The sequence below is a fragment of the Entelurus aequoreus genome, linkage group LG20 (genome assembly GCF_033978785.1).
Source record: "Entelurus aequoreus isolate RoL-2023_Sb linkage group LG20, RoL_Eaeq_v1.1, whole genome shotgun sequence".
Taxonomy (NCBI): Eukaryota; Metazoa; Chordata; class Actinopteri; order Syngnathiformes; family Syngnathidae; genus Entelurus; species Entelurus aequoreus.
In genome coordinates, this window is record NC_084750.1 from 12121664 (window position 1) to 12129163 (window position 7500).

Sequence of the window (7500 nt, forward strand, 5' to 3'; positions counted from 1 at the left end):
GAGCATTGATGTGCGTGGAGGAGGAGGTCACGGTGTGTGTACTTGAAGTGTGTACTTGAAGTGTGTACTACACAATTAAACCTTGCAGCATTTATTGTGTGAATGCTCCAAGTTTTCTACACCAAAATTCATCTATTTATTCTTCTTCTTCTTCTCCAGATTTTGGAGGGCTCTACCTTCCACATTTGTCATCCCATTCAAAGCGTTCCAACTTCAAACTGTTCAGCCTATTCGGGGATCCTAAAAATTCCCAGATTTCCCGTTTTCCGGGACATTTTTCCCCATTCAAAATGAATTGGCCATTTTTCAAACTTCTACCATTTCCAAATTTTTCAACCTATCAAAACATTCCACCTTCAACACATTCCATAATCCTGGACATTCCAACTATCATTTTTCCAAGTTCCAAAAAATTCCAGGATTTTCCAGAATTCCTGGTTTTCCAAAGCCCTAATTCCACCCTTTTTTCTGGCGACTACTCCTTCCACATTTTTCAACCTACTTCCACCGTTCCACCGTCAAAACATTCCTCTCTATTAGGACAAAAAAATGAATTGTTTTTTGAATTGGGAAAAATTCCCGGATTTCCCGAAATTCCAGGAATTTTGTAATACCATTTCTCAATTCAACATGTTACTACTTCAACATTTCTCGAACAATTTGAAAAATTTCAACACCAACCATTTCAACTCATTAAGACAATTTTCTAAAAAAAATTCCCGCTTTTCCCAACATTTTTGGGAAATTCCCATTGAAATCAATGGGACATTCTTCAAAGTTCCACAACCATCACATTTTTCATCTGATTCAAACTGTTCCAACTTCAAAATATCCAGCCTGTTTGGGAATTGCGTGCTCTACTTCACCAATTCTCAGAGGTGGGACCAAGTCATTGCTTTGCAAGTCACAAGTAAGTCTCAAGTCTTTGCCCTCAAGTCTCGAGTCAAGTCCCGAGTCAAGACAGGCAAGTCCCGAGTCAAGTCCAAAGTCAAGACTGGAAAGTCTCAAGTCAAGTCCCAAGTCCTGCATTTTGAATTTCGAGTCCTTTCAAGTCCTTTTAACCACAGACTAATATATTTACACAGATTGTGTATGCTTTTAAAACGCTGTATTTATTTATTAAAACAAGTGCATTTGAAATTGCAGGGAAAAAAAATAGTGCTGACATTGCACTTCATAATAGCACTATCAACCAGTCATTTTAAACATTTAACTCATTCCTTTACAGAATAAACACATTTGCAAAACAAGTGCAACTGTACTTATTTGCACAAAAGTGTTAACATTGTATTTCCTTGGCACATTGCATTGTAACTACCGGTAGTTCCACAGCAGTTTCTATCCTGTTCTTACCTTATCTCATTGATCTCATCTCATACTGTATGTGTGTTGATGTGTGCGTACACATGAAAAACATAACAAAAACATGAACAAAACAATGAACAGAGTTGTACTTTTAGATGTCAGGGCCCTATGCAATATGTACACATATTCTTAATATAGTATACATTTTAACTGACCTTTATTTGACTATGTTTGTGTTTTGTAGGTGGCTAAAATACGCGGTGCTGCTGATCGCCGTCTAACGTTACGTTACTGTGTGTGATACATTGACTAACGTAACGTTATGTATAGGTACCTCATGCAACCCTGCTTAAAAAAAATCACTTGACAAAAAGTATGAATAAGGTAGCAAACTGCAGTGGACGCAACATATTGCCGTGTTTGCAATGACGTTATAACCATAGACATCTTATAAGTAGACGCAGCATTGGCTGCTGTGACACGAGCAATTTGGCCGCCATCTTGAAGTGGTGATGAGGAGCCGGCGAGCAGCCTAAACTGACAGTTGACAGGTAGAAAACAAAGATGGTGTTCAGCGTTTTCCAACTCAAATGAGCGGACTGTTGAAAATAGAAATCGGGTGATTACTTTTCACAAGTAAGATTTAACATTAATGTACTATTGGTTGTATTTTATGAAAATAACATTACCACAGAGTTGAGAAGGAGCAAAGATCTTTAATATTTGTATGTGAAAATCACAAAGAAATCTTCTGGGGGAGGATGACGCCCCTACATGGGTTTGGTTTACAAACTTTCAGCCCCACCTAAAACAAAATTCACCAGCCGCCACTGATTATGATGCATTCTCATTTTAGGCAAAATATAAGACAATACTTTCTTAACAGTATAATTGTAACCAGGAATAAGTCTTCAAGTAACAATATTCAAATACTAACATTGTTGGGTAAGACAGAATTTGGTTTTATTCTGAATCCAGTGAAACAGATTGGTGGTTTTAGCTGATATAAAGACTTTCAAGTGTTTATATATGTTTATGTTTAAGTATTTGGCAGACGCTTTTATCCAAAGCGACATACATAAAAAATACATATAAAACAATGACTGTAAACATGATCATTTAAGGGAAGAATGTAATACAAAATATCAATACAAAGTGTCAAGACAGAATAAACTCTCTGCTGCTGCAGCAACAGAGATACAGTCTATAAGATATATAGATATCTAATGTATTCATACATTGTTTATGTAGGATATACGCATGTATATATAACCTAATCATATTATTTCTTCAATTTAAAAATAGCTGACCGTTTTTTTCCCCTTTCTCTGGGATTATATTCCCAGTTTTGATCTCGGACGTCTGGTCACTTATAGCATATAAGAATATTCTATTACTGTTAAGCAAACTATGAATAATAAAACATGTGTCCGTTATCATAGCTACACGTATGACAAAAAAGCGTGTGAAAATGAGTGGTATTCAGTGAGGTAAAATGAATTAAATGCGTTGACAGTTCATTGCTCCTGCCAAATGAATTGCACTGAGTGGAGCGGATCACCACTCCAAGATGGCGGCCCCGCGTCTCGTCTGCGCCAGTAGGCAGTAGCGCGCGATGCTGCGTACCCTTATAAGATGTCTATGGTTATGACGTTAGCAGTGAGTTTACAGCCTCACTGATTTAACTACACAGCAAATAAAAGTCACGTTACTTAGCCAATAAACGTTAGCTTACATTCAAAACTTACCCTTCTTTGTGCAACTTCAAATGTCGAACGAAATTGGAAGTTGTTACGTCTCTGTCTGTAATATTCCAACTGCATGATTTGCATAGGGCTATTCGTTTTTTGTTGACCGAGTCGTAGTTTTAATACCTGAACGAAATTAACTTTGGCATAATTGTTTCTCACTGCCGCATTGTTTGACAATTCTTCTTCATTGGTTGTCCTGCAATTTGATTGGATGAGAGCTGTGGGATGAAAATAGCGTAGATCTAATTCGATTGGCTGTTGTACTGAGCGCACACCAGCGGACAGGAACAACACGCTGATAGACACAGACGAAGAAAAGGAAAAATACGGAGCGGCGCGCTCCCAAATAACTTTTTAATCTTTGGGTTTTGGGGAAAGTAGCAAGTCATGTCAAGTCAAAAGGCTCAAGTCCAAGTGAAGTCACAAGTCATTGATGTTAAAGTCCAAGTCGAGTTGCAAGTCTCTTTACATTTTGTCAAGTCGAGTCCAAAGTCATCAAATTCATGACTCGAGTCTGACTCGAGTCCAAGTCATGTGACTCGAGTCCACACCTCTGCCAATTCTAAAAAAAAATTCCAGGATTTCAGTTCAACTTCAGCATTGGATCATTCACACGCAGTTCTTTCAGGAATTGCTTCATCTTCTTCTTCTTCTTCTTCTTCTTCTTCTTCTGCAGATTTTAGCGCTATACCTTCCACATTTTTCATCCCATTCAAAGCGTTCCAACTTCAAACTGTTCAGCCTATTCGGGAATTGCGGGCTGTCCCTTAACTCCAAAAATTCCCAGAATTCCAGGTTTTCCGGGAAATTTTCCCCATTCAAAATGAATTGGCCATTTTTCAAACTTCCACCATTTCCACATTTTTCAATCTATTCAAAACATTCCACCTTCAACACATTCCACCATCCTGGACATTCAAACTATCATTTTTCCACCTTAAAAAAAATTCCAGGAATTCCCAGAATTCCCGTTTTTTCCAACCCTTTTTTTCACCCTTTTTTCTGTCGACTACTCCTTCCACATTTTTCAACCCACTTCAACCGTTCCACCGTCAAAACATTCCTCTTAACCAGGACAAAAAAACAAAGTTGTCTTTAGAACTGGAAAAATTCCAGATTTTCCTGAAATTCCAGGAATTCCGTAATACTATTTCTCGACCGATTTGAAAAATTCCAACATCAACTCATTCCCAACATTCAAAATATTTTGCATTTCAAAAAAAAAATCCTGCTTTTCCCCGAAATTTCCCTGAAATTCCCATTTAACAGAATGGGACATTTTTCAAGGTTCCACAACTCCCACATTTTTCATCTGATTGAAACAAAATTGGAGCTGTTTGGCCACAATACCCAGCAATATGTTTGGAAGGGAAAAGGTGAGGCCTTTAATCCCAGGAACACCAGACCTACCGTCAAGCATGGTGGTGGTAGTATTATGCTCTGAGCCTGTTTTGCTGCCACCTTCCACATTTTTCATCCCATTCAAAGCGTTCCAACTTCAAACTGTTCAGCCTATTCAGGAATCGCGGGCTGTCCCTTAACAAACTCCAAAAATTCCCAGATTTCCCAGAATTCCAGGTTTTCTGGGAAATGTTCCCCATTCAAAATGAATTGGCCATTTTTCAAACTTCCACCATTTCCACATTTTTCAATCTATTCAAAACATTCCACCTTCAACACATTCCACCATCCTGGACATTCAAACTATCATTTTTCCACCTTAAAAAAAAAATTCAAGGAATTCCCAGAATTCCCGTTTTTTTCCAACCCTTTTTTTCACCCTTTTTTCTGTCGACTACTCCTTCCACATTTTTCCACCCACTTCAACCGTTCCACCGTCAAAACATTCCTCTTAATCAGGACAAAAAAAACAAAGTTGTTTTTAGAATTGGAAAAATTCCCGATTTTCCTGAAATTCCAGGAATTCCGTAATACTATTTCTCGACCGATTTGAAAAATTCCAACATCAACTCATTCACAACATTCAAAATATTTTGCATTTCAAAAAAATAAATCCTGCTTTTCCCTGAAATTTCCCTGAAATTCCCATTTAACAGAATGGGACATTTTTCAAGGTTCCACAACTCCCACATTTTTCATCTGATTGAAACAAAAATGGAGCTGTTTGGCCACAATACCCAGCAATATGTTTGGAGGAGAAAAGGTGAGGCCTTTAATCCCAGGAACACCAGACCTACCGTCAAGCATGGTGGTGGTAGTATTATGCTCTGAGCCTGTTTTGCTGCCACCTTCCACATTTTTCATCCCATTCAAAGCGTTCCAACTTCAAACTGTTCAGCCTATTCAGGAATCGCGGGCTGTCCCTTAACAAACTCTAAAAATTCCCAGATTTCCCAGAATTCCAGGTTTTCCGGGAAATTTTCCCCATTCAAAATGAATTGGCCATTTTTCAAACTTCCACCATTTCCACATTTGTCAACCTATTCAAAACATTCCACCTTCAACACATTCCACCATCCTGGACATTCAAACTATCATTTTTCCACCTTAACAAAAATTCCAGGAATTCCCAGAATTCCCGTTTTTTTCCAACCCTTTTTTTCACCCTTTTTTCTGTCGACTACTCCTTCCACATTTTTCCACCCACTTCAACCGTTCCACCGTCAAAACATTCCTCTTAACCAGGGCAAAAAAACAAAGTTGTTTTTAGAATTGGAAAAATTCCCGATTTTCCTGAAATTCCAGGAATTCCGTAATACCATTTCTCAATTAAAAATTTTACTATTTCTCGACCGATTTGAAAAATTTCAACATCAACTCATTCACAACATTCAAAATATTTAGCATTTCAAAAAAAAATACCGCTTTTCCCTGAAATTTCCCTGAAATTCCCATTTAACAGAATGGGACATTTTTCAAGGTTCCACAACTCCCACATTTTTCATCTGATTGAAACAAAAATGGAGCTGTTTGGCCACAATACCCAGCAATATGTTTGGAGGAGAAAAGGTGAGGCCTTTAATCCCAGGAACACCATCCCTACCGTCAAGCATGGTGGTGCTAGTATTATGTTCTGTTTTGCTGCCAATGGAACTGCTGCTTTACAGAGAGTAAATGGGACAATTAAAAAGGAGAATTAGTTCCAAATTCTTCAGGACAAGCTAAAATCATCAGCCCGGAGGTTGGGTCTTGGGCGCAGTTGGGTGTTCCAACAGGACAATGACGTCAAAAGTGGTAAAGGAATGGCTAAATCAGGCTAGAATGAAGGTTTTAGAATGGCCTTCCCAAAGTCCTGACTTAAAGGTGTGGACAATGCTGAAGAAACAAGTCCATGTCAGAAAAGCAACACATTTAGCTGAACTGCACCAAAATTTTGTGGTCAAGTGGTCAAGCAGAAGCTTGTGGATGGCTACCAAAAGCGCCTTATTGCAGGTCAACTTGCCAAGGAAGCAATGTTTGTATACTTTTGACCCTCACATTTCCAGTAGAGCCATAATAAATTCATAAAAGAAGCACATTTCATGAATGTGTTTTGTGAGCAACAAGTATGTGCTCCAATCACAACAAAATAAGAGTTGTAGAAATGATTGTAAACTGAAGACAGCCATGACATCATGTTCTTTACACGTGTACGTACACTTTTGACCACCACTGTATATAAATAAGGTAAATCCCCTCCACTTGGTCTATGGAAAAAGTGCAATCTAGTAAATTCCATCTCGCAGTTGCTAACTGCCTGGGAAAAAAAATGTTCTTTTCACACCCACAAGCACTTGTGTGTTTCCAGTGCAGTTCAAACTCCTCCTGGAGGCTGATGAGTGCTGGCTGGAGTGGAAGTCATGAGGGCTTTCATATTTGGACCCACGCTGGCAATCTAACACATTCTCTAACATGTTCTCTTCCAGTGCGGATCATTGGTATTCAAAGACACACCGTGGAGCTTCACAAAGTCTACTTTCCACTCGTAGGTGTGCAGGCACTATGCAAATGAGCACTGTTGCATGGAAGAAGAAGAAAAAAAGAGCAGGATGAGCATTGCTACATTTGATATGTGGCTCCACCCTGCTGGCCGGAAGATGCATGTTTATTTACGAGTTCAATATAATATCATGCAATATGAAGGCTAAAGTATGAGAAGGGAGACTGTTGAACAACTTAAGCTGTACGTCAAGCAAGAACGGGAAAGAATTCCACTTCAAAAATGTGTCTCCTCACTTCCCAAACCTTTACTGAGGGTTGTTAAAAGGAAAGGCCATGTAACACAGTGGTAAAAATGCCTTTTTTGCAACGTGTTGCTGCCATTCAATTCTAAGTTCATGATTATTTGCAAAAAATAAGTGAATTTCTGAGTGTGAACATGAAATATCTTGTCTTTGCAGTCTATTCAACTGAATATAAGTTGAAAAGGATTTGTTGTATTCTCTTTTTATTTACCTTTTACACAACGTGACAACTTCACTGCTTTTGGGGTTTGTGAAGTGAA

At 38.5% G+C, this 7500-nt stretch overlaps 1 protein-coding gene across 1 annotated transcript in view; it reads right to left on the bottom strand.

The window, feature by feature from the left end:
- Window positions 1-7500, bottom strand: part of LOC133636394 (DNA topoisomerase 2-beta-like) — a 77702-nt gene that overhangs the window by 3526 nt on the left and 66676 nt on the right. The window lies entirely within an intron of this gene.